Consider the following 27,554-nt stretch of genomic DNA (forward strand, 5'->3'; position numbering starts at 1 on the left):
CACCGAAGTGCATGTGCACACTCACACTCTGAGGTGCAGCACAGAAATGGATGAACATGCATGGATGGACCGGCATGCATATGCTGCCCCACCCATAAGAGGTGCTGGTGCATGTACACACAAGGCATCTGGGTGTCATGAATTTTCCTTTGTCCAATAGTTGATCACCTGACCCTAGGTGATCTCATAAATGTTTTCTTAGGACAGTGTACATTTAAGAGATGAGTAAAAAGATGGAAACAAGTATTTCATATAGCAATTTATTATTGAGCGAGAAGCAAGACACCAGGTTACCTGACAGTGCAACTTAATTTTATTTATGAATTGGGCAATGAACCCGAAAGTGCATGCAGCACACACCCTTTCCTGTTGCTATGTTGCTCTGTGTTTCGGTCCATTGCTGACTATATCTGTGGATACTGTCGGGAGTCCTGTGGATCCCCCACTAATACCCTGCCTAAAGTCTCCTCACGGGTGGCCAGGAAAGGACGGACCATTCTGATCCCAATCCTGAGGATGGCATACTGCGGGAGGAGCACCGGGGTGGAGATTAGTTTAGTTAGTTTATTTGTAGAGCACACCAATCCCTGAGGCATCTGGGCGCTTAAGCTTGCATGTTATACAGTTACATACACTTAATTACATTTGGGTCATTGCAAATATACAGTTAATATATACAGTTAAATTACATTGGCATGAATGAGATGGTATACACAGGTGTTGAAGGGTAAATCTTAGACAGTTGCAAATATACAGAGTTTTAGGTATCGGGACTGTGTATCATTTTACAGGAAGTTGCTGCTTTCTTGCTCAAGAAGCCAGAGCTTAACCTTCTTCCTTAACAGGTGGTAAGAGGGTTTGGCTCTTAGTGTGAAGGGAAGTGTGTTCCAGCTTTTGGCTGCTAGTACCGGGAAGCTGAATCCACCAGCCCTTTGTAGGTTAAACCTCGGAATCTTGGGGCATTGAGTCTGTGCAGTTCTGGTGGGGCATGCTGGAATGTTGCACGAGATACAATTGGACAAATACTTGGGTGCCCTGTGGGCGAGACATTTGTGTGTGAGGGAAAATGTTTTGAGGGCGATTCTTTGCTTGGTGGATAACCAGTTCATAAGGTTGTTTGTTTCTAGGTGGTGTTGAATCTGCAGGTATGCTGCTCGATCCAATATTTTCAGTAGGAACAGTACAGTGGGGATGGGTCTATAGTTGAATGGGTTATTGGGGCCTAAAGCCGGTTTTTTTAGAAGCTAAAGTACCAAGGCATCCTTAAGGTTAAGTACAGTGTTAGTATCAAATGAGGTATGCCCTGGCACCTCTACTATTTTGCCTGTACATAGCAGACCTAGTGATATCGCAGTCCGGCGTTTGAGCTTTTCCACCTAAAATTAATGGAACAGGTGCCTTGGATCCTCTTTGCAGACAATCTGGTTTTCCTGGACCTCACGCCGATTGGGCTCCAAGGCCGTCTAAGGGCTTTTGAAGTTTACTTAGTTGAGAATGGAATGTAGATAAATGTAAAAAATCAAAAATTCTTCCTATGAAGAACACAGGATACTTAACGAAGGAAAAGTTTACCTGGAGGGTACTCCCCTGCAAATGGTAGAGTCCATAGTTTACTTGGGAGTTACCGTAAACAAGAAACATAATGAGGCAGCCCAACTAGCCTACTTATGGGTAAGAATGATCCCGCTGGTCAATCAGGGTAGAGTGTTTCAACACAGATATGGAAAATTCACATTAGTGCCCATAATAACCTTCTATAAACAAAAGGTTGCGCAAATACTCGCGTATGGAGCCGAGGCAGCTCTGCGCCCGTCTTGTGAATGTTGGGAGAAATTGGAAGGCCATTTTTGGCGCAAGGTTCTGCAATTGCCCTGCCATGTGCCAGCATGTGTGATCAGGCTGGAATTGAGACTGGAGTCATTGGAGTCGGTGGTGGCTTGGAAGACTGTTTCTCTTTATAGGAAATGTGCCCTAGCAACTGTATAAAAAACATTTCAGATTTTGGCTTGGAATAACAGCCTGTTAAAAGGCCCTGTAGAGAGGTGGAGGCTGAAGGTTGAAGCCTTTTTGAGGGACAAAGAGGTACAGATAATGTCCCTATTGCATAATCCTGTGGCGGTAAAGAAGTTATTGTTACGTGATTGGATCTCTAACATTGAGCAATGTGAGGGGTTGAAATCTACAGAATCTGTCAGTGAACTGTGGGATGGTGAATGAGCTACCCAGATACCTTCAGAAATTCCCCTCGCAGAAGTTTCGTGACATTTTGTTTAGATGTCACCTAAACATTCTCAATACGAAAGAGGTCCAATGTTGGAGGAAAGTCCCAGGGGTGGATAATGCTGCATGTTGGTACTGTAAAGATTCACGGATGATTGAAAACCCCGAGCATCTGATAATGGACTGGGAGGCATTGTCAGACTAGATCCTTTTTTTTGGATGAACTTCAATTTATTGGGGCTACCCTCCAAAAGTGAATGGTGAAAATGGGTGTTAATTGGGGATCAAACTAGGTTGGTTATCGCTGTTTTGAAAATGCTGAAGGCTGGGCTGCCGAAAAATGAGGAAATTATAACGGTAGAGGGGGGGATGATCTCTCCTCTAGAGGTGTTAGGCAGAAACCTGTGCAGTTCCCTCTGGGACCACTGCAAAAGATTTAAGACTACAGTAAACCCACTTGGGAGCAGTCTGCACCACCCAGATTTACCTGGTAGCTGTGGCTGAGCAGTCAGACTTCCCTCAAGAAGAGTTAGGCAGTATATAGAGCATACATAATAGGTACAGAGGCACAGTAGTACAAGCAAACACTGACCAGAGCTAGGTGTAAAAGTATATAATTATTTATTTAAAAGACACACTCATAAATTACACTAGCACAGAAAAGGTAAGTAAGTCAAAACACAGTCACTATTACTTATATGTACATCCCTAGTTATTTGTTGGACAAGTCTAAGTTAACACCAAACAGAGGTGAGCGCTTAAAGTTCGATGGCACTCCAACAAGTTAGTTAAAAAGTGAGGGAAAAAGCAGAAGTAATGAAAACAGCAAGGTAAAACACTTTTCAGAGATTCACAGTAAGTTTAGAAAGGCAGTCTATTGCGGAGCAAGGAAGTTCGGTTGCCAGGCCCACTCTAGGGAAAGCCAGGCGAAAAGATGTCCAAGATCACACAATGTCACAAGTCTTTACAGGTGAGTAGAAAAGGTTTTACCAAGTTTAGAAAAGTTTAGTTAGGGTGTCCCAGGCTTACCCAGGTTCGAGAGCCGAGGGCTAAATCTACCCCGTACAATCGGTGGCAAGGGAAGCCGGGCGGAACACGGTACCTTTAAAATGGAAAGGATCCTCCAGCGGTGGCAGTTGTTCCTGGTAGTGGGTGCAAGTCGCAGCGTCGTCCAGAGGAAGAGAGGATCTCGACATGGAGGAAAGATGAAGGTCGTTGCACTACCAGGGAAGAAACCAGCCGTGGAGTTTTCCGGTTAAAAGGATGTTACCCCTCTTTCGCGGTTGAGGTAAAAAGTGGTATCCCGGTTGCCGGGGTGCTTGGCACAGGCAAGGCGGCCACAAGATGCTTCAGGGAGGCGAAAAGAAGGCAGAAACTGGTTGTCCCCACCAGTCAAGGGAAGAAGACTCTCCCGGCTGGAGATCTCCTCTGTCGTTGGGAAAAGTGGTGAGACGGTTCCGCAGGGCTCCACCGGTGGTGTCGTCTTGGCAGGTCGGCTCGGCTTCTCCCTCTTCGGCTTCTTGGGTCCTGTGGCGACTTCTGAAGAATCAGTCCCAAAAACCCTGCTTTTATGCAGCAAACCCCCTTTCATACAGCCTAGCTGTCACTCAAACATGCTAAGTGGTGAGTGGGGCGGCTCACCACTTGGGCCAATCACATCAGAGTGCGACATGAGTTGGCAAGGCAACTCAGTCCAGGGTGCCTAAACCCCCTCCCACACCCCCTGTGGTACCCAGACAGAATGGCACCACTTTGGAGGGCTTCTGTGCAGAAGCCCGCCAAAAGTGGAACAAAGGCTCGACTCGGGTTCAGGGTTACTGAAGTGAACCTAGACGCCATTTTGGCGGCGAGTTCTGGCAAAAAATCCCAACCGGTGAATTTATATTAAACAAATAAACCGGCGGTATCTTTAACATTGCACCAAAAAGTGGTGCATTAAAATCAATGGGAAATCCCATTGGGAACAGAACTCAGCGAGGGGGGACGGGACAGTACCCCTCGACAATAGACCCAGGGGCAATCTAATTGCCCCTACCAGTACTTCCACAGTATGATGGTTTGTACTGGTTAAGTTCCTAAGTTAAGACTAGTAAAGTCAATGGTGACTTTACAGACCCAGGGAGACAGTCAATCCCAGGGTGTGGAGTCTATGTTTGGGGGTCACTATGACACCCCTGTGTTACTGCACTGAGGGTGCTGTGTAACACACATTCAAAAACTAATGATAGCCTATGGGGAAAAAATACCCTATAGCCCATAAGCACATAGCAAGTCACAGAAACACTCTCGTCATGTCCAAGAGTGAGGGTAAAAGAGTCTCGCTCTTGGCAGGAGAAAAAAATAAACCCCAAAAATCCAGCAAATCTGCTGGGGGACTCACTAGGTTAGGAAATTCAGCCTAAAGAGAGAATTCTCCCTAACAAAGATGAAGAGCGTCTCAATCTACTGAGAGATTGAGATCCGAGTGTTTACGATGATCCGATTCCTTCGAATCGCTCGACTTCCTATGTCTTTTTGACGAGGCCTTCGAGGAGGCCTTGGAAGCTTCCCGCCCCACCGCCAGTTTACCTTTCCTCTCACGAAGGGCCTTCTCCGTCATCGACCGACAGGAGCCACAGTCGCCGGTTCGATGGTCTGAACGTAGGCACCAAAGACAAACGCACTGAGGATCTGTAATCGACATCTTCGATCCGCAGTCGATACATTTTTTGAACCCTGTCTTGTGAGTAGAAGGGGTGGAAGATGACATTTTCTGAAGAAAATTTCGAAGCACGCAGTTCGAGAGCGAAGCAATCGGAAAAACGGAACTGAAGCCAACGGGTGTGGCACAAGCTATTTATACTGATGGTGACCTCAACACAGTACTGAGCCCGTCTAGGGACATCGACGCCAGAAACTTGTGCACAGCGCCCTCTGACGAGAATTTTCTTTTTTTTTTTTAAACGAAGCAGCAAAGCTGGCAGGATACGAATATCCCGAAGCAGCAAAGCTGGCAGGATACGAATATCATAAGATGAGGAATACGGGGGAGGACAATCCATTCGAAATTTTAATCTTAGATTTTATTAGTTTGGTTTTAGCCATAGACTGATATTCATCAGAATGATCTTACCATTATCCGAGGAATACCACCATGTCTCTATCTGTGAAATCGCACAGATTTCTGGAGTTTGTTTTTTTCTCCTGCCAAGAGTGTGACTCTTTTTTTTTTTTTTACTCTTGGACATGATTTATGGTGTTCCTTTGACTGTTAGTGTGTTTTATGCGCTATGGGGTCCTTTACTCCATAGGGTCTCATGTGTTTTTACTATGTGTTACACAGCACCCTCCGTGCAGTAACACAGGGGTGGCATAGTGACACCCCACCATAGACCCCATACCCTGGGATTGACTGTCTCCCAGGGCATGTAAAGTCACCATTGGCTTTACTAGTCCCAAATTATTAACAGAAACCGGTACAAACCATCATATTGTGGACGTACTGGTCGGGGCAATTCGATTGCCCCGGTGTCTGTTAGTCGAGGGGGCACGTCTCCGTCCCCCCTGATCGAGTTTTGGCTGGTGGCAGTGGATACTACTTTTTATATTCGACCGCGAATATATTCCTTTGGGATTTTCCCATTGTTCGAGGCTACCAACCTAGCCAGAGAGAAGAACACGGCAGCAGACGCTCTGAGCAGGCAGAGCACCGTCTCCCACGATTGGAAGCTAGCTCGGGAAGTCCTTCTGGAGATCTTTGCCCTTTGGGGAACCCCTCAAGTGGATCTGTTCGCAACCACGGTAAACCAGAAGTGTGAACAGTACTGCTCAAGGGAATTTCCTCCGAGAGGAGCTCTTGGAGACACGTTTGTGGTGGGCAGGAAGTTTCCACTTCTGTACGCGCTTCCTCCAGTCCCCGTGATTCCTCAAGTAATCAGGAGGTTGAGAAAGTTCAGGAAAACCATGATCCTAATTGCCCCTGATTGGGCCAGGAGGACGTGGTACCCGGAACTTCTGGACATGTCCATCTGCCCTCCAATATGTCTTTCGCAAAGAGGATGTTCTCTTACAAGAGGAAGGTAGAGTTCTCCATCCAGAGGTCAAGACACTCAACCTTCACGCATGGTTTCTGAGAGGTTGAGATACAAGGATTGGAATCTTCCGGATGACGAAAGGGAAATTTTGCTTTCGGCCAGAACTTTCGGTAAGTGGTGCAAAGCTAAGGATGTGGACCCTTTTCAATGTGGCACCCCAATGGTGCTCTTTCCTATTGCATCTAGCCAATCTGGGGCTCCATATCGGAACAATTAAAGAATACCTAACTGCGCTATGCATTTTCAAGTGCTCCTCGGAAGAGGTTTCTTACTTCAAAATTCCATTAATAATTCAATTCCTGAAAGGGCTTACTAATGTATACCCCCCAGTCCCCTTTCATGTCCCAACTTGGGATTTAAATCTAGTACTTAAGTTTGTAACTTGTATACCTGTTGAGCCTCTGCACTCCTGTCCCTTGAGGCTTCTAACATTAAAGACTGTCTACCGGGGTCTCACGTAAACCTCCATATACTACTTTTTACAAGGACAAAGTGGCTTCTAAGGTTAAACCATTTTTCTTACCAAAAGTAGTTTGACTTCCATTTGTCACAAAAAATCATATTACCAACATTCTATCCTCCTCATTTGGGCAACGAAGAGGAGAGACTGCATGGACTGGACCCCAAAAGGGCTCTCAGTTTTTACATTTCAAGAATGTCAAAATTACGTCAAGATGACCAACTTTTTGTAGGTTATTCAGGTCATAAATTGGGATTAGCGGTGACAACAGACTCTCATTGGATCATTCTGGCTATAATTGAGTGCTACAGATTGGTGTGAAAAGACACACCGTATGGGCTTCAAACCCATTCCACTAGGGGGATGGCTACTTCTGCGGCTCTGAAGAGGGGAGTCCCTGCAGAAGATATTTGTTCAGCTGCAACATGGGCATCAATGCATACCTTCATCAAGCATTATTGCTTAGATGCCTCTTCTTCCAATGAGGGTTTATTCACTAAGGCAGTACTTCATTCCGTCCATGAGAACAAGAACTAGTGCTCCCACCCCCAAAATTACCACTGCTATGGGAGTCTATCCTAAAATGAGGAATATGTGGGAGGACACAATCCATTCGAAGAACAAGTTACTTACCAACTGTAACGTTCTTTCAACTGGATGTTCCTCCCACATACTCATCACCCCTCCCATCCTACCCCGCAGTACAGTTTACGTTACTTAGACTCTTCGTGAGAGGAAAGTGTATGTCATGAGGCACGCCTGGGTGTTCATCGAATATTTCCTCAAAAACAGAATTGAAGCCAACGGCGCGGCACAAGCTATTTATACTGATGGTGACTTCGACATGGTACGGAGCCCGTCGAGGGACATCAACGCCACGACCTCGTGCACAGCGCCCTCTGCCGAGAATTCTTTTTTTTCCGAAGCAGCAAAGCTGGCAGGATACGAATATCATAAGATGAGGAATATGTGGGAGGAGCATCCAGTCGAAAGAACAATACATTTGGTAAGTAACTTGTTCTTCTAAAGACAGTAACCCTTCAGAACCATTCTTCTTTTACCCTTAAGATCACATATTCTCCACAGTGCTAAAGGTATGCCAAAAAAGAATAACAAATGTGACTTCCTGTCCCATCTCTCAAAAGGTCAAACATTATAACTCGTCTTTAATATCAGAGTAGGAAAAACCCTCCTTAAACCTTTTTAAAGAAGTAAAGAAACTGAATCTTTCTAAAGTAGACTACATGTCCCAGAATCAATTGGGGACTCTTGACGAGGAAGAGGGTTGGGGAGGCATGCAGGAGCCAATGATAGGCAGGCCTAATTGCTTTTGACAAGGTTGGTCAATTAGTTTTAAGGGTCTCTACCTGAAATCAATTAACCCACCTGAGGGGCATAAAATGCTGCAGCAGGAAGGAGCAGTAGAATGAAGCTGGAGCAGGAGTTGGCAGGACGGCAGAAGTAGAGCACAAGGCTGGCAGTTCACGAGCAAGTGTAAACAGACTGGACACCGGAGTAGAGTAAAAGCTGATTTCATTTGCAAGCTCTGAGTTGGTCCTGTGCTCGCAAACCCGGTTTGGCTGTGGCAGCATTGGAAGAGACTGAAGGAAAGGGGCAGACTTTCCAGGTGTGCCTAATTGCTGTGAATGCAGAGCTGAAGTTGTGCATCCACCCAATGCTCATGTGCAGGAGTGAGCTGAGGGAAACTGGAGAGAGGAAAACTCTCACTTAATGAGGCCGGACCAGAGATACCTGTGCAGCAAAGGGGTGTGGGTCCCAAAAGTGCCTGTAGTAGTATCAGAAGAAGAAATCAAGCCGGGAAGCAAAAGCAGCCCTCAGCCTCTGTGATTGTGGAGTCATTAAAGAGAAGGTCCGTACTCCAAATCATCAGGTTTACTTTTCTGGTAAACAGCTTAATTTGTACTCTTGTGCACATAAAAGTGAGAAGTTGCTTGCAGAAGTGGGAAGTCATTCTAATGAGGGAATTGTAACACTTGCTTATATTAACAAAGCTGAAGTACCCCCATGTAAAGATAGCATTACTTTTCCCCATTGTTAGATGTAACCTGTTGTCGAGCATTTGTGTGTCTCCTATTAAATGTGAGAACGTTGCTAGCAAACTTTATAAAACAGAACTTGACTTTCCTGCTACTAGTTTGCTTAACATCAGAAGAGGTTGCGCATGAAACTGTTTCCCGATTACCTTGGAGGCATAACGCTGACCGAAAGGAGGGAACACTCATATTTGAAAATAGTCGTTTAACAGCAGAACTAAGTTGCGTGTACCTCCTTTTTGTTTCTATTAAGACACCTGCCTCTTGTAACATCCTGAACACTAAAGTAGAAGCAGCTGAAGTTAAACAAAGAACAAGTATTACCCAAGCCAGTAGACCAAACCATGTTAAAGTGAAAAAAGCTCATTTAAGAATTGAACACCATTGTTTTAAAGTTGCTAAAGCTGTTGTACCCCCAGAGGTCTCTGACAGAAGGGTGACCAGGTTATGCAAGGATGGAAGGGTGGCACTACAGCTTTGGGGTAACCATTGGATGCAGGAGTGTCTATACAAAGCTGGGGAAGGGAACTAGTTACTTGTGAAAAGGAACTCTTTAAATCTGTGAAGCTGAGACTTTTCAAGTCACGAAGCAGCAGTCTGGGAGATGAAAACAGAAAAGGAAAGGCAAAGAGGCTGCCCTTTCTTACCATATAAGAGTGCCTTGCCAACCTTTACAGGTCGAAGAAGTCTTGTTGAAGTCTTCTAAAACTCTAGTGGAAAAGGTTGTAGTGAAACTGTGGTTGTCAAAACTTTTGTCAGAACTATCAGTTGAACGAAGTAGAAGTCTACTGGCAAGACAGCCTGCATGCAGTCTCATTGGCAAAAGGGAGATGCTAGGAAGAGGGCAAACCCTAAAAAAAAGCATCCTGACAAACTGTATTTAAAGACACCCTAGATGTTGCAAGAAGAGTTGTTGGGTAGAAGTGATACTTGATACATTCTTTCCTATAAGGAGGTTATTCATGAATACCATTGGTGCTGTTTTATTTGTGGAACTTGAAAGGGGAATCTTCATCAAGTAAAGAACAAACTGTCAGGGGGTATGGGGGGGGGGGTGGGGGTGGGTAGTGGCTGCATATCCGAGAAGCTCTGCGGCATAAAACACTATCCATGCCTCGCTATAGTGACTGTTGAAGTTTATTTTGAACTCCCAAGCGGTTGGCTGCCTCATCCGCTCGCATCTGGACCCTCCTGCAATCTCCACACACTCTGAAAAGCTGCTTGGAATCTGAGCCCTTAGTGGCCTGCACCTCTAACATCTTTGGCCGTGCGGGGTCCCTCCCAGAGTGTTGCTGCCCTCCGAGCTAGTGCCCTCTGCAGGGGGTGAGTGTAGTGGTCTGCTGAAGCAGCCCACATCTGTTTTACTGTCGCAACCCACCCTCCCTGCGGTATTGCTTGTTGCAGCGGTAGCTGAAAGGATTGTTCAGCACTGCACAGCTGCCCGAGGGGTGTGTCCTCACTGATCAGCGCAGTTTATTTATTTTTTTTGCTCGCTGCATGCCATGACCAGGGGAGCAGGCAAGGGAAAGAAAGCTGTCACCATGGAAATGTACTGGAAATCAACCCGCTGGGGAGAGGGAGATGTGGTGCAGGCAGGGAAGCTCTTCCCCCCCCCCACCCCCTGAACTGTCACAAATGGTGGATACCATGACAAAGCGGTTTGCCGTTGTGAACGAAAAACTGGATGACCTCACGATAATGTCACCACCATCGGAGGTCCTATGGATGAACGAAGCTGATGAACGTATTGGAGCCACGGAAGATGAATGACCTGCAATCGACAGGCTGCTCTGTCAACAGATACGAGGTATATCGGGGCCAAATGCGATGACCTCGAATCCCGCTCCCGGAGAATGTCAGGATAGTCGGGGTGCTGGACGATGCCCTCACTGGAAGCATGGAGCAGGCAGTAGAGCAACTGCTTAAAGAACTGTTGGGGGAACCCCGACTCACACTTTTTTGCAGTCGGGCGAGCGAAGGTGCACTTACACCAAAGCCTGGTGTCTTTCCAAGACCAATAATAGCAAAAATATTAAGCGACAGAGATCTCCTTCTGAAGCTGGTAAGAGACAAGAAAGAGCGCTGGCTGGACTCTCAAGTGATCCAGATTTCTCTGACTGTTTAGCAGGAGCATTGTCAGTTCTTGGGAGTCAAAAAGATGCTGTGGGAACGCAATATTCAATATGCAATGCTGTTTCAGTTAAGGCTTTGTTTCCAATTCACGGTTCGAAAGATGCGGTAAGGTTTGAGGCCAAGATCCTGCTTCAACGTCTACCTAACCATCTTCATGGGTGACCGTCTGCAACGTCAGACGATATGAACTCATTGTTACAAGCGATGGCAGTCATTGCGTATGTACTGATAACATTGGGTTTACACTATCATTTGTGTATCCTTTTAGAAATCTGAGAGTAGTGCCTGGAGTGGTGCCGGTTCGCCACGGTTGCAATAGCTTTTTGATGGTTAAAGTTGGGGTATCAGCCAGGCAGTTCGGCTGCACAGTTGTGTGTTGGGGAGGTGTGGGAGGGCATAGTTTACACTGCTAGTCTGGGGAGGGGGGCATTGAGAGTGGGTGGGAAGGGGGTGGGTGAGTTTGAAGGTTTACAATTAAAAAGGCGTGTTGTCGTTCTTGGTGTTCACAACATAGCTGTTAAGCACGATTGTATGCAGTACCCTGCACCAGCCTTGACCGCTTGGCATTAGTTAACAGAACCTTTCGTATAAGCATGTACTACACGAGTTGGTAGAGTGACTGAGCAGCCAGGCTTATCTCAAGAGGGGTCCATGTGAGCTGTAGGGTTGTAACAGATTCACAGTGACAAGTATCCAAATAAACACACTCCAGGTTTCTTGATTAAATTATTTATTATTAATTTAAGTCAGTTGAATAAGCCGCCTTTAGAAGGGAGCAAAAATATGTAACACGAAAATATACTTCAAAATACGCACAGTTTCTTTAAATCAGTAGATACCCATTTGGGATGGCGCACGCACTCCTACACCCTGAGGTAACTTAAATAACTAGGACACTTGACACTTGTTTCGTGTCAAAGAAAAGGCATTACGCAATAAAACAATGGTTAACAAATATTCTTAAAGCAGGTAAGTACTTTTGAAATCCCCAATGCAAAGTAAATTAACCCTTTCCCAGCTACACAAGTTATAGAATGTGTAACTTTTGTTGAGGGATAGTTAAAGCACAGTCATAGAATCAAAGTGTCTTTCAGGGAGCCAGGACAGCCAATGTTAATTGAGCAAAAGTCTAGGTGAGCTGAAGCACTTCTTGAAGGTAAGTAAAAAATCTTGCACAATGTTTTAGAAGTCTTTGTAGAAAATGGAATCACTGTGGGGCCACAAGCTGTGAGGCTCGTGAGGGGCAAAGCTGCAAGCAACTCTGCAAAAGCAACCAAGACAAGTCTCATCTGAGAGCTAGCAAGGCTACACCACAAGAGGTAGGTCCCCCTTAGTTTTACAGTACCTTAGGTCTGAAGAAATTTGTTCCAGCTGGCTTCTGTTCCTGGGCAGGTCTGCAGATCTTGTTGTTCCTGGGCTTCAGTCGTGGAGACAAGAGGATGTCTGGGGACTCCTGCAGTACGAATTTTAGGTCGGCGGCAGCAATGGTCAAACTTCAGATGAGCAGCACTTCGCGGTTTCAGATTCTTGCAAATAGCACCACTGTGGTTCTCAGATACTTTATGGACAATCCTCACATCTGGGGTCGAGCACTCTGTTAAGGTGGCTCAGGCTTGGTTAGACCTGCTTCAATGAAGTCTGGAGGATCTTCCTGGAGCTTGGGTCCAACTTAAAGACGACGCACTCGATTCTGGTGTTACTCTCCCTGGCATTCGGTTCCTGCAGCAGCAATGGAAGTGCAGCCAGCTCCAAGAGGATTTCCAGAAGTTTGTCTTGGGGTCCCAAGGGGAGAAGTCGTCCTTTGCAGGGATTCTCTAATCTGTGTATTCAGAGCTTTAGCACTGCAGCAGGGCTTCACCAGGCAAAGCAACGGTCCAGGAGTTGCAGCAGGCTTCTCTTCAAAGTTCTTCTTCGGATTCCTTTGTCCAGTAGTCGACTCTGCCTTCCAAGCAAAAAGCCTCAAATTTTATGCAGGTTTCTCCCATTCCTTCGCAGCCTAGCTGTCAATCACACAGCAGGGTGACTGACCTCCGAGGACAGCCAGACAATCACCTTTGGGTGCATTCCTGTAACCAAGGGGATTAAGCACTGGGAGTTTCGGGCACCTCCCTCGCTTCCTGTCCTGCCAGATAGGCTGGAGCCTGATGCGGGCTTCACCAGTGAATCCTGCTAAAGACAAAATGAACAACGGGACCAAACCTGGTTTGGTGCGCAGAGTAAATCTCAAGAAGGACCTTTCCAACAAGAAATTGCAAAAAAAGATGACCGGGCCGTTTTGACAAAATGGGCACCCATGGGTGCTTTGCTGCAATTGCAGCCCGCGGTAGAAACACACAATGGTAGGAAAAAGTAAATCACTGCCACCAGCCATTCATTGTAGTGAGGGTAACATAAAAATGTTAAATGAGAAACTAGACAAAGGGTATAATAAGTAACCCCTCCAGCATCCTATTGTAAGATGGTGTGTGCTGGGTCTAGAAAGTTGCACAATGTAAGTAAAATCAATTTCACTTGACTGCTTTTGGAAACAACAGTTTCACCAAGAGAAGATATTTAAACCTTTGGGAAATCTAAGACTTCCCTGTGCCACTGCACTCAAGGTGCTGTGTGTCACAATGTAAAGATGATGCCTATGGAGTTTGCCAGAGTCAAAAGAAACAGTCCAAATCACAGAAAAATACATGCGTGAGTGGTAGAAAGGTCCCACTCGCTCCAGGTTAGAAATTAAAAGTCCTAAAGTCCACAAAAAGATCTGGGGGTCTCTAAGGGAGAAGGGAATTAGCACATTTCTGAGAATTCTCCCTAACACTAGCAAACAGCACATAGTTGTCCTGGGTTTTGTTTCTCAGAGTAACCACAGAATGAATGTCATATGGCTGGTGGGATTTTGCCGGGTTTGGCTCAGATTAAACTGGAATGTCTGGGGGCTAGTGAACTGCGTGGAAAATAATTGCCCAGGCAAATAGGCTGGGTGCTAATCTACTCTTCTTACAAGAAACTCCCACAATGGAATCACTTGCTCAGTGGGTTGGTCAGTCTTGTGGAGGGCAAAGATACTACACATCCTATTACACCAGAGCGCATGGAGTGATGATATTGATACATATCAAGACTAGATTGTCACTGAAAGGGTCAGGTATGTGTTTGTGCACAGATCAATTTGCAAAAGGGAAGTAGTATTGCTGAACTATTATGGCCCCAACATTGACGATCCCAAGTTTTATGTAGTTAATGGACCTTCTGTGTTGATTCCCAGAGTCTGTCCTTACATGGGGAGGTAATTTTAACACCCTTATGGACACAGCAGTGTACAGTCCGACTGCTTGCCCCAGAAACTGACAAAGGCAGTTCTTTGGTCTGGTGTGTGGGATTTAAATATTGTGGATGTTTGGCGTCTGCAGCATGGTACTGACCTTGGATTCACTTTCTATTCTGCGGGCAAAGATATGCATTCCCGCATAGATATTTGGTTTCTGTCGGATTCCCTCCTTCTTGAGGTGGTGGACTTTCATGTACTGGAGAGATTTTTTAGAACATTCTCCCTTAATGTTTATTATAAATTGGTCTGGGTAGTGTCAACCTTGGCTTCCATGGCCCTTCAAGCCAGAGGCACTGAGGGACCTCACCTTTGTACAGAGCTTGCAAGTGGATATAGATTACTTTTCGCAGAATGAGGGGTTCGTCACAACAAGGGTGGTGCTGTGGCAGGCGTTCAAAGACTACATATGTGGTGTCGCTATGTCGCCTGAGCTTGGGGTCCTAAAGCAGCCTAGGTGCGATATGTCGAAGTCAGAGACCACATTAAAGGAGCTCCAGCATAGTTATGCTAGGAAGTCTGCCCCTGCCGTGCTCGCAGAATCTTAAGAGAGCTCAATAGTTTCCCGGACCTTCCTCAAAGGGAGATGAGATTCTTAGATGCGCCTGGGATGGCTCGCCGATATTGAGGCAGATCGACCAGGACGTTACCTGCCCCAGCTGATCCACAGAGAAGTTGGCAGAGGACTTATCACTTACATTGACACTGATGATTGGACTAGGGTCTGTACTGAGACTTGCATTAGTGAGGCCTTCTGTTCCTTTTATGCAGCTCTGTATAGGCCTAATGGTGCGGAATCCGAGGTTGGAATTAGAGAATATCTTAGTGCGATTCCTACTTCGTGGCTGTCTTCAGAGGCTTCAACATCTTTGGAGGCTCCCCTGTCCGCGGAGGAGCGAACAAGGGCAATTAAGGAACTCTCCTCGGGAAAAGCCTCCTGTGCCGATTGGTGATCAGAGTTTTACAAGGATTTCCTCTAAATCCTGGCCCTGCAGCTGCTTAAAATGTGTGAGGAGGTCCTTGACAAGGGAACTCTCGGAGACGGTGCGTGAAGCCGTGATTACGATTATGTGTAAGCCAGGTAGAGAAGCCGGCGCTTGTGCATCATATAGCCCTTTTGTCACTAATTAACATCGATGGCAAGATATTTTCTAAAGCGATAGTGAACAGAATGCAGCCCCTGTTGCCCTATCACATCCAGTATGATCAGTCAGGGTTTATTCCTGGTAGAGCCACAGCCTTCAACCTTTGCTGCTTTTACAACATAATGGCGTGGGTGCCTCCTGACTCGGAGGCAGTAGCTATCTCCCTAGATATGCAGAAGGCATTTGACACGTAACATTGGCCTCATCTTTTGCAGTACTGGAGAATGATGGGTTGGGCCTTGTTTCATATCATGGGTACAACTGTTATATACCCTCCCAATAGCGAGTGTTCTAACCAACAGGATGATATTGCTGTCCATCAAGCTGGGAGGCGGCACCTGGCCGGGGTGCCTGCTGTCACCCCTCCTATTTGTGCTAACCCCGCACCCTGACTGATTTGGTCCGCTCCCAACATATTAAGAGTGGACTAAGATCGGGTGGTCCGCCAGCAGTGATATTGTTATACGCGGATGACATCCTGCTTTATATTAAGGACCTATGAAGTGTGGCAGCGGCGGTTCTCCTGATGGTAGAGGAGTTGGGTAAATACTCAGGATTGCATTTTAACCGCGACAAATCTGAAGTTTTCCCGTTGGCTGTGCCTGGAGAGAATCAGTGGGAGGGACATGGGCTGTGACTGGTAACCACTTCTTTTTAGATACCTGGGTATCATAGTCCATAAATCGGCAAAGGGGATGATTGCTTAGAATTGTACAACGTACATGCAACAGTTGGGGCCCAAGATGGCTTGCTGGAACAGGGTGCCAATGTCACCTTTGGGTCGTCTCTTGATAGTTAAAATGTTGGTTGTTCTGAAGTTACTGTATTTGTTTAACAATATGCCGGTTTGGCTGGGTAAGACATTTTTCCAAGAGCTGCAATCATTGTGTACATCCTTTGTGTGGGGGGTAACAGAGGGGGTTTGCATTAGTTGGAATGTAATGTCTAGGCCTTGGGATGAAGTTGGCCTTTGAGCTCCCCAATTTGAACTCTACTACTTGGCGGCACAAGCGCTTTTTGCCTTCTATTGGGAAGATTACCCTAACCCCCCAGACATAGCACTTGAGAGGGCGGCGGGTACCATATAGAAGTCTCTCAAGCCTCTCGATCCATTAGCTGCTACACACCTTGAATGGGATAAGCTGTGGCGACTTTGAGTTGGAGCATCATTATGACGGGAGCTCCTCTATGGGGGGGTCACACAGGGAAGTCAGGAATGCTGGATCACTCCATATCTACTAGCAGGAGCGCACCTGGTGCCACTGCTATGGGGTGCATGTGAATCACCATACAGAGGCCCCACTATTGGCGGATCAAAACTGTTTAGATTTAATTGAATTGATATTTTATTTCTATCGCACTCGTACACAAGTGTTTCAGAGCGTGAAAAGGCAAGGGAGGGGGAACAGGGGAGAACAAAACAATCTTGTTAGGCCCAGTGACATTGAGAACGCGCAAGTGCACGGGGGAGGGGAAAAGTGCATGGCAGGGGGAACAAAGGAGAAACAGATAAATAATAAAAGCAACCAACAGTGGTAGTGCAGCTAGCATGTGGCAAGTCATGGGTTGAAGGCAGCAGACGGGGTAGGTCTGAAAAGTGCAGGAAGAAAAAAGGTGGAGTGCTGTATGGGTACAGATACAGACCCCAGTGCAAGGGGTGGCCCGGAGGTAGTGAGGGGGGTGGGGTCGTAAGGGTGAGCAGGTGCCTGGGCACGGAGAACAGATGGTGGCCATGTGCATGGTGCAAAGAGAACAGATCAGCAGGGGATGAGGGAAGCGAAGGCGGAAGCAAAGCGGAACGTCTTGAGGTGCTTCCAGAAATGGTTCTCCTCAAATTTGAGTGGCAGAGAGGCTGTTCCAGAGGCAGGCCCCAGCTGAAGAAAGATCTACCCCCAGCTCGTTTCTTTGAAAAACGACTGACCCTGAGGAGTTGGAGGTAGAGGAGCGAAGAGCTTGAGAGGGGAGGTATTTACGGAGGTATAGCTGAAGGTATTTTGGACCCAGGCCCCAGAAAGCCTTGTGGACAATGCAGAGGGTTTTGAATTTAATCCTTGCATCCACTGGGAGCCAGTGGAGAAATTTCAGAGCTGGAGAGTTGATGGCAGTGCTTGAGGCCAAGGACAAGTCTTGCAGTCCTGTTCTGGATTAGTTGCAGAGGGCGGAGAGTAGAGGCAGGCAGATTTAGAAAGAGGCTGTCACAATTTTCCAACTTGGAGAGAACCAGAGCTTGGGAGACAGTGAGCTTCTCGGGAAAGGAGAGCAAAGGCATAGTACCTTTGAGGAGGTGCAGTAGGAAGTTTGACTTTTTAGAGACATCAGATGTGGGCGGAGAAGGAAAGTGTGGAGTCAAAGATGACCCTGAGGTTCTTAGCCTCACAGGTGGGGGTAGGAGGAGGGCCAAGGGAGGCCGGCCATAGAGTGAGGGGAAAGGATGGTGAAGGTGTGCCAATGTGGAGGATCTCCATCTTGCTGGCATACAGACAAAGATCATTGGCAGCATGCCAATCTTGAATGGCCGTTAGGCAATCCGAGATGAGAGAGGGAAAGGAGGTGGGCGAGGGCAGCCTGAAAATGATTTGTCAGCATAGCACTGGAAATATGAACAGAAAATGGCAATGCAGTGGGCAAGAGTTGCCAGGTATTGGTTAAAGAGCCAGGGGTAGAGGTTAGACCCCTGGGGGACACCACAGGTAGAGAGGTAGATGGATGATAAGGGCCCAAGTTGGCCCTGGGAGGGTCGATCAGAGAGAAAAGAGGTCAGCCAGGCCAGAGTCTGATCAGTGATACCCTGGTTATCGCAAGACGGTTGAGCAGGAAGGTATGGTTGACTGTCAAAGGCAGAAGAGAGATTGAGTAGGATGAGGACAGAGGGAATGTTGGAGTCAAGGTTGGAGAGCAGATCTTCACAGATGTTCAGGAGAGTAGTTTCCATGCTTCTGGCAGCTCTGAAGCCAGACTGGTGGTCATGGAGACAGCCAACAGAATCGTAACGAAGGTTAAGCTGAGAGATGGCCAGCTTTTCCAGGAGTTTGACCAGAAAGGGAGTAATGGAAATTGAAGCTATAGTTAGCGGGACAAGAAGGATCAGCTGTGGGTTTCTTGAGAAGAGGATGCACAAGCAAGTGCTTCAGAGAGGAGAGGAAGGATCCTGAGGCAAAGGAGTATTTGCAGAAATTGGCAAGGGCCGGAGCGAGGATGTCCATGTGGTCCTTGATGGTTTGAGGAACCGGGGTGAACCTGTTTTGACGAGGCTTTCATAGATCGGACTTGTCTAGCGACCTCATCTAGGGAGAAAAGGGGAAAGGACCAGGAGGGTGGGGGGTGGCTGAGGGAGGGTCAACAAGCGCAGGCTGAGGGGGGAAAAGGAAGGGAAGGGAGGGTGGACAGGATGTCCTGGGTTTTTGAGGTGGCCAGAGTATCTATGTGAACCTGAGAAGTCCAGGGGAATCATATATACACAAGACTGTCGTGGGAGGTTCAGCAAAGCACGTATCGGTGTTATATGACACTTGTGTGCCAATAATACACAAGGGCTCAAAAGTAAGAAGGAATTGGGAGCGCAACCTCTGCACCGAGTTAACAAACAATGGGCTGCGATGTGTGGGTTAACTGAAATAATTTTCTACAACTGTAAATTCTGACTGATTCAGTTTATGGTTCTGAACAGATTGCTTTACACCCTGAAGAGGATCCTGCAGTTCGGAAACACTGGCTCAGGCCTATGCCCCAGGTGCAGAGAGGAGGGGGGGCCAATCCGCTGTGCATGTTTTATGCCTTTCCTCATTTGCTATGCTTTCCCACTCTGGCTGGCCTCCCTTGGCCCTGCGCCCGCACCCACCTGCGAGACGCCACACTCCTTCTCCTTTCACATTTCAGTTATCTCAAAAAAGGTCTCTGCTACACCTCTTCAGTGGTACTCTACCTTTTCTTACCTTCCCCAGGTGCTCACCGTCTCCAGAGCCCTGGTTCTCTCTAGGCTGGAATACTGCAACAGCCTCTTCCTCAACCACCCTGCTTCTACCCTGCGCCCTCTGCAACTCATCCAGAACAGAGCTCTAAGACTTATCCTTGACCTCAAGCCCAGGGACCGCATCTCTCCGGCTCTGAAATCTCTTTACTGGCTCACTGTAGCTGCAAGGAACCAGTTAAAGAGCCTCTACATTGTCCGCAAGGCTTCTGGGGCCTCGGACCTACCTACCTGCAGCACTGCTGCCCTAAATACTGTCCCTCGCGAGCCCGCCGCATATCTACCTGTAACCTTCTGCGAGTGAGCCGATTCTCCAAGCAGAGATTTGGAGGGAGATCCTTATCCTCAGCAGGTGCCTCCCTCTGGAACAGCATCCCTCCGTCTTGAGCCTGATCTTAAGTTCTGGTAACCCCTGAAGACCTCCCTCTTACTTTTCTCTCTCTACCCTAGCTCTCTGCTCTTTCCCACTCTCCCTCCTCTTCCCTACAGCTTGCTGACTGGATGCCTGATGTGCCTCAGAGTCTCACAGGTCCCGGGCCCCCCCACCAGTCCTCTCTCGCACTTGCCTCAGGGCCCTACACCCCACCCACCCTTACTGCAATTGAGAAATTACCCTAGAGTGGCTCTCTGCACTTACCCCAGTCTCCACCAACTGGGTGCACTATGACCTCCCCCTCCCTGTGACAGTCTGTGCACTTGCACAATCCGAATGCACTGCGCCTGAAGATAGTCTGTTCTCCCTGGTCTTCACCCCAAAATGCACTTGTTAAAACTGCAGAATCGCCTCTCAGGACTATTTGCTGTGTCTCAACTGTTAAAATCTATTATATGCACTTACTCTGCCTGTGCAGACTATTATTGCCTCAGAATTGTAAGGGCTCTGAGCAACCGTTTGTTTTCCCCCATGTTCGCACCCTCATTGAACACTTTGAAACACTTGTCTGTGTATAGGCGCTACAGAAATAAACATTGCCATACATTTCCAAACCCGAGCCGGGAGCGTCACTGGTTGGAGGTAAGTCTGTTGTATAACACCGTTCTTGTGCCGTGTGTTGATCTTAAATTGTTTACGATAATACTGTGCTGTGTTCATTTTTCTTTGTGTTGCCAAGATGTCGAAAAATAAAGTTTGGAGAAAAAAACAGTGAAGAACAAACTGTTACCAGTGGAGTTTTATTTATGGGAACTTTTGTTTCTTTGGAACGTTTCAAGACTTGATTAAAGACCTTTTTTTTTCTTGGAAGAAATTGACTTTAGGACTGTAAGGCAAGATTGTATGTAGTAACCCTGTGGGATACCACACCAGCCTTGTCCTCTTGGCAATAGGTAACCCAACCTTTGGTATAGGCTTCTACTAAACAAGTTGGTAGAGTGACTGAGCGTCCATGCTTATCTCGTGAGGGGGTCAATGGTAGCTGTAGATGTAACATAGAGATTCACAGTGACAGGTATTCAAATAACACTTATACTCAAGGTTTCTTATTAAAATATTTATTTATTAATTTAGCAGTCCGTTTTTAAAATAGGCCTTCTTTAGAAAGGTCATTTGGCAACAATGAAATGCACTTAAAAAATACACTCCTTCAGTTTTAAGTAAGTAGATACCCTTTTGGTATATATCACACACTCCATACATCCAGAGTTACTTCATTTGCTAGGACTGTGCAGACATTGATATGTGACTTAACACTTAACTGCGATAGTGTCAAAAGGGAAAGGTCAGGGAAGGAAACAAAGGTTAACAAGTTTCTCCAAACAGGTAAGTACTTTACAATCCCCCAATGGAATATAGGTTAACCCTTTCACAGCTATGCAAGTAACTTATGTATGAATTTTTGGGGGACAGATGAACACAAAGTTGGAGGGTAAGAACAGTCTGCAGGGAGCCAGGACAGCAATGTCAATTGAGCAAGTCTAGGGGCGCTGAGGCACTTCTTGAAGATAGCACGAAGGTTTTGCACAATGGTAAGTTTTGTGGTACAAAAAGAATTGCTGTTGGGGCCACAAGCTGGGAGGCTTGTGAAAAGCAAAAGATGCAAGCAACTCTTCAAAGGAAGCAAATGCAAGTCGCCAGTGAAAGCAAGCAAACTTCACACCACCAGAGGTAAGTAGCCCTAGTTACACAGTACCTGGAGTCTGAACAAAGGGATCCAGCTGGATTCTGTTCTTGTTGTAGTCCTACAGATCCTATTGTTCCTGGGCCTCAGTTGTGGGGGCAAGTGGGAGGATGTCTGGGGACTCCTGCACTACAGTTTGAAGGTTGGCAGCAACAATGGACTCCAGATCAGCAGCACTTCGCGTTTTCAGCTACCGGCAAATGGCACCAGTGCGGTTCTTGGACTTTCTTTGGGCTCCCGTTGCTTCTGGGGTCCAGCACTCTGTTGTGGTGGCTCAGGCTTGGGTCGTCCTGCTTTGAGTTAGTCCTTGGGATCTTCCTGGAGCCGGGTCCGGCTTAAAGACTCATTTGTTCCTGTCCTCTGGCACTCGGTTCCAGCAGCAGCAAAGAAGTACAGCCAGCAGGCAGAGGTGTTCCAGTCGAGTACTTCTTGGGGTCAGTTGGTCCCACCATCCCAAGGGAAGAAGTCGTCTGTTCCAAGCTTCTCTAGTCGATTCGAAAATTGGAGCTTCAGCACTGCAGCAGGGCTTCACCGGGCAAACCAATGATCCAGGAGGGTGCAGCAAGCTTCTCTTCCAATTTCTTCTTCGCTTCCTTTGTCCAGTAGTCTACTCTGCCTTCCTTGTAAAAGACTTGACCTTTTTATGCAAGTTTCCCCCATTAATTTGCAGCCTAGGTGTCACTCGCACAGGGTGCCTGTCCTTTTAAAGACAGCCAGCCAATCACCTTTGGGTGCATTCCTGTAACCAAGGAGACTAAGCACAGGTAGTTTCGGGAACCTCCCTTGCTTCCTGCCCTGCCAGGCATGCTGGCGCCAGAGGCTGGCTTAACTCATGAATCCCGCCAAAGACCAAACAAAGGGACCAAACCTGGTTGGGCGCGCAGAGTAAATCTCAAGAAGGACCTCACAAACATCTGGCAAAAAAAGACTCGGCCATTTTTACAAAATTGGCACTTATGGGTGCAATACTGCAGCTGAGGATTCAGCCTCCGTTAAAAACACACAATGGTGGGAATAATAAACCACTGCCACCAGCCAGGTTACTTGAGAAAGTAGGGATTCGAAGTATGCCCCCAGCACTCCATATAGGATGGTGTGTGCTTGGTCTACAAAGAGAAAAAGGTAAGTAAAGTCAATTTCACGTTACTGCTCTTGGAAACAGTAGTTTATCCAAGCAAAGGTAGTTAAACCTTTCTATGTGACACTGCACTGAGGGTGCTGTCTCACAATTCAAAAGGTGATGCCTATGGAGTTTGTCAGACTCCAAAACCAAAAGAGAAACAGAGTCCAAATCAGTAAAAAATACTCGAGTGAGAAAAAGGTCTGTCTCACTCCAGAATAAAAACAAAGTCCTACAGTCCAGCAAAAGAGCTGGGAAACCTAGAAGTTAGACAGGAATTGACACATACATGAGAATTCTCCCTAACTGGGACATTCTTAGGGAGCAGGATCTGTCCAGGACAAATGGAAGTCATCCAAGACGCTGGTCATCTGGTTATGTTGCTTCTATGTTTTGAATGTATGTTTAGTGTGAGGGTTTTGTGCATGCTAGGTTTTCGCTTGGATCCTAGGTTGGGTATGAAATACCCTGATGGAGTAGGTTTAGTTAGGGTTTACATTCGTAATTTTCTTTCAAATAAAATAAGAAACCATAAGAAAACTAAACACAGTAGTGAGTCTCGCCTTACTGGCGCCTTACTGGCGCCTCACTCTCTAGCCATGTTTCTTTTGATTGCCGGCAAGATGGATTTCTAGAATGTGGCCTGGTCAACAGATTTTAGGTGGCCGCCACCCTAGTTATAGTGAACAGGGGAGTGCTGAGAGGTTAGCCAAAACCCAAATAAAGGTAAGCGTGGAGAGCAGTCTAGTGTATTCTCTGGGGGGTTGGGGGAGGTGTGTGTGTGTGGTCCGTCAGGGGTCCACAATGAGTCAACACAGTGTAGCACACAATAATTACATTTAGACTGTAGACTACAATAATATATGGAGATGGAGGCCAAGACAAATTGTTACTAGGCCTTGTCTCATTCAGATCATGCAAGTCCAACAACAGAGTGCAGGTGGAAGGGATGTGGGGCAGGGGGAGAGTTCAATCGGTGTAGCATTATTTTGAGTAAGTGCAGCGCTGCTTCGTTTAAGTGCAATGAGGTAGGGAACTGTAGAGGTTAGTTACAGCCCCTAAGTGTGCGGTAGGCACGGAGGTAGTGCAGGGGAGACTGATCATGGAGGAGCCTGGTACCCAGTAAAATGCTGAGGGTAGCCAAGCAACCAGACGGGTAGGTCAGCAGGGGAGGGAGAGCGAGAAAGCGTAGGAGAAAAGGAAGGTCTTGAACAGCTTCTGGAACGTCGGGTGCCCTGGCGCGAGTTTGAGGGGCAGGGAGGCCAATCCAGAGGGAGTCTCCTGCAGAGGCGAGGGATCTAACCCCCATTCTCTGCCTGGAGAAGTGTCTGACCTTCAGAGTTGAAGGTAGCTAGCCAAAGGGCTCGACAAGAAAGCTATTTTGGAAGAGCGAGTTGGATGTAGTGTGTGCCCTGGTCCCAGAAAGCCTTGTGGACGATGCAGATGTTCTTGAACTTGATCCTTGCAGCCACCGGGCGCCAGTGGAGAGATTTCAGGACTGGAGAGATAGTCCCTGATTTTTGAGGCCAGGGAGATGTCTCATAGTCCTGGTCTTGATTCGTTGCCAGAGGGCAGACCTTAGAGGAAGGCAGATTGAGAAAGCAGTTGTTGCAGTAGTCCAGTCTAGAAGGAACCAGGGCTCTGGAGACAGCGAGCATTTGGGGGGTGGAGGGAGGAGTGAGAAAAGGAAGAATACCTCTAGAGGTGGTGCAGCTGATAGTGGGCCTTCTTGCAAGGTCTGTGATGTGAGGACAGAGTGGAGTTGAAGATCACGCTAAGGTTTTTGCCTCCCCGGAAGGTGAAGGAAGAAGGCCCAAGAAGATTGGCCAGAGAGAGAGAGAGGGTAAGCTGGAGCAAGATGAGATTCGTTCCTGGCGTGGGTGAGGCAGATTTGGTGTCTGGACCTAGTCATCCTGTCTGCATCGCATCCAGTCAAGTTGCCGGTACTTCTGGGATCTGTTCTCTATAGATTGCGGTGCAATCCTTAATCACGACCCAGGTTTGCTGAGCCTGATGGCATTCCTCCTGCAGCCTTAGAGTTTGAAGGTTGAGTTGCCAGCGGGCAGCAGGGAAGTCCTCTTCAAAGCCTGGGTGCTGTAGACTTCAAGGTGCTACGGCCACAAATAGAATCATTTTGCTACGTGGTGCCAGTCACAGAAGATGACCCCTTTCAAGGGTCATGGCTCCACAGATTCTTCCTTACTTGCTGTCCTTTGTAAAAGCTGGACTGGCTCACACATCCATCAAGCTGCACCTGTCGACCATCTCACACTGTGCCAGATCTCTGGGTAGATCCTCGCTGTGGTCCCACAGACTTGTCAAGGAGTTCCTCAAGGGGCTTTTTTTCTGATCTTTCCTGTCGGTGAAGGCTCTTGCCCCAGTATGGGCACTCAACGTGGTCCTGACTAGAGACTTGGGACACCTTTTGAACATATGCATCAAGCCCCATTCTAGTTTCTCTTGTGGAAAACGGCGTTCCTTGTGGCCATGAACTCTGCTAGATGTGTGTTTGAGATCCAGGCCCTATCCTGCAAGCAACTGTATCTGATGTTCCAAAAATCAAGGGTGGTACTGCATACATGCCCCCTCTTTCCTGCCAAAGGTTGTCGGACTTCCACCTCAACGAGCCCTTGCTGTTGCCTAATTTCTTCCCGAAACCTTTGTCGCTGGCGGAGAGGTCCTTGCACTTGCTGGACGTTGCTTGTGCCTTGAAGTTCTACGTAACAAGCACTAAGTGTTTTCAGAAGACTTCTCAATTGTTTTACTTTGGTCCTGTGAACCATGGTAAGGCCTTATCCAAGGCTTCAATTTCAAGGTGGCTCTCTGGCTGCATCATGGGCGGAGATTACAGTGGTGACGGACTCCTCCCCATCAGGTTGGGGAGGTCACAGCAACGGTCTTAACAATCAACAGATACTGGTCTCCGTCAGATCCCAAACTGCATATCAACCTTTTGGAGCTGAGGGCAATCGGACTAGCGCTGATGGCTTTCCTGCCTTCTGTACGAAGGAGGAGTATCCTAATTATGACGGACAACACAGTGGCCATGCATTACCTCAAGGGAGGTGGTGTGGGGTCACTGTCTCTGTGCAGAGGCAATGCAGCTCTGGTTTTGTTCACTGCAAGAAGGAATCTCTCCATCAGCAGTTCCTTTGGCCGGACAAGACAACACGGCGGTGGACACTCTGAGCAGGCAAAGCAGTCTCTCCCACGAGAGGGTGATGGCTCAGGAAGTCTCAAGAGATCTTCACCCTTTGGGGAATACCACAAGTGGATCTGCTCGTGACCAGTGTCAACCGGAAGTGCCAACAGTTATGCTCCAGGGAATTTCCCCCGAGTGGAGCTCTAGGGGACGTGTTCGTAGTGGACTGGGAATTTCCACTTATTTACGCGGTTCCGTCTATCCCCGTCATTCGTAAAAGAGGCTAAGAAACCTTCGGGAAATCTATGATGCTGATTGCCCTGAACTGGGTCCGGCGAACCCGGAACTTCTGGAAATGTCCATCTGCCCTTGAATTCATCTTCCATAGAGGCCTTCTCTCGCAAGAAGCGGGGGGGGGGGGTTGCATTCTTCATCCAATCTCCATGCATGGTTTGAGAGGTTGAGGTACAAAGATTGGGACCTTTTGGAAGATGTCATGGAGGTGTTGCTTTGTGCCAGAAGGCCAGCCACAAAATCTTAATACCGCTGCCATTGGAACAAATTTTGCAGCTGGTGTAGAGATGAAAGGAATTGATCAATTTACTTGTGACACGCCATCGGTTTTGTCTTTTCTACTACATTTAACCCATCAGAGGCTAAAGGTTGTTACAGTTAAGGGCTATCTGTCTGCGCTGTCCATTTTCAAGTGCTCTCCAGAACAAGGTTCCTACTTCAAGGTTCCCTGCACACCTCTCAATACTGAGGAGGAACCCTCAGTCAGCTTTTGCCAAGACTGAATCTCTTGTCTCTTTAGATTTTTTAAACTTAAACACAAGTATTTTTACCCACTTTTTTGTTGTTGCTCAAGTTAAGCAATATTTATTCATTCACTATTTAGGAAAACAAAAATAGTTGGGAGTAAGAGTGCCTCTTTTCATAATGATATAATTTTGGATTAAATCATATTACATATTCCTGGTTTAACATTGTCACCAGTTAATATCACAAAATTCACATCTGATATTAGTTCCAGAAAACAACTTTGTACACTTTGTAATTTCCTCAGTGTTAATAACTCAGAGTTTCAAGAGGTAACTCTCTTCATCAGGAGTGGAAATTTACATACAAGGAGTACTTAACATAAATCTTCAAATATTATTTACAAACATCCTTTTAAGAAACATTTTCATGCAGACGATAAGTCATTGTGTTCAATATGGCGGGTTTAAACACCAATCTGAAGTAATGGTAACTTATCCTCAGTCTAAATGGTGATTTGAGTATTTGCCTCAACTACTTTTGTTTTCCTAAATATTGAATGAATAAATATTGCTTAACTTACGCAGCAACAAAAAAGTGGGTAACAATACTTGTGTTAAAGTTTAACAAATTTAGAGACTAAGAGATTAGTCTCTGCAAAACCTGACTGAGGGTTCCGCCTCAGTATTGAGAGGTGTGCAGGGGACGGGAGTACCCATTAGAGAATGGGTATTCTATTTTCTGTCTATTGTTAGCTCTGACTTGTGATACCAGAGTCAGCCTTTTCTCCCCTGCACCCTTTACTTTCAAGAAATCTGATTGGGTTCATCATTGAACCCTGAGTGATAGAACTCTTATTACATTGCCATATATAACCGGTGTGTTTGTACTCTATCGGCATCCTTCGTCCTACTTCAAGGTTCTCATAGTCCTCCATTTTCTGACAGGGTTGACCAACATCTTCCCACCAGTTCCTTTTATTGTTCTGGTCCGGGATCTTAATCTAGTTTTAAGCTTCCTGATGGGTTCTCCATTTGAACCATTACAT

General features: G+C 46.8%; 1 protein-coding gene across 3 annotated transcripts in view; it reads left to right on the top strand.

The window, feature by feature from the left end:
• CDK13 (cyclin dependent kinase 13) overlaps positions 1–27,554 on the top strand; it is a 1,667,419-nt gene that overhangs the window by 730,348 nt on the left and 909,517 nt on the right. The gene's annotated exons all lie outside the window — the stretch shown is intronic.

Source organism: Ambystoma mexicanum, chromosome 5p (genome assembly GCF_040938575.1).
Source record: "Ambystoma mexicanum isolate Mex_15411 chromosome 5p, UKY_AmexF1_1, whole genome shotgun sequence".
NCBI classification, from domain to species: domain Eukaryota; kingdom Metazoa; phylum Chordata; class Amphibia; order Caudata; family Ambystomatidae; genus Ambystoma; species Ambystoma mexicanum.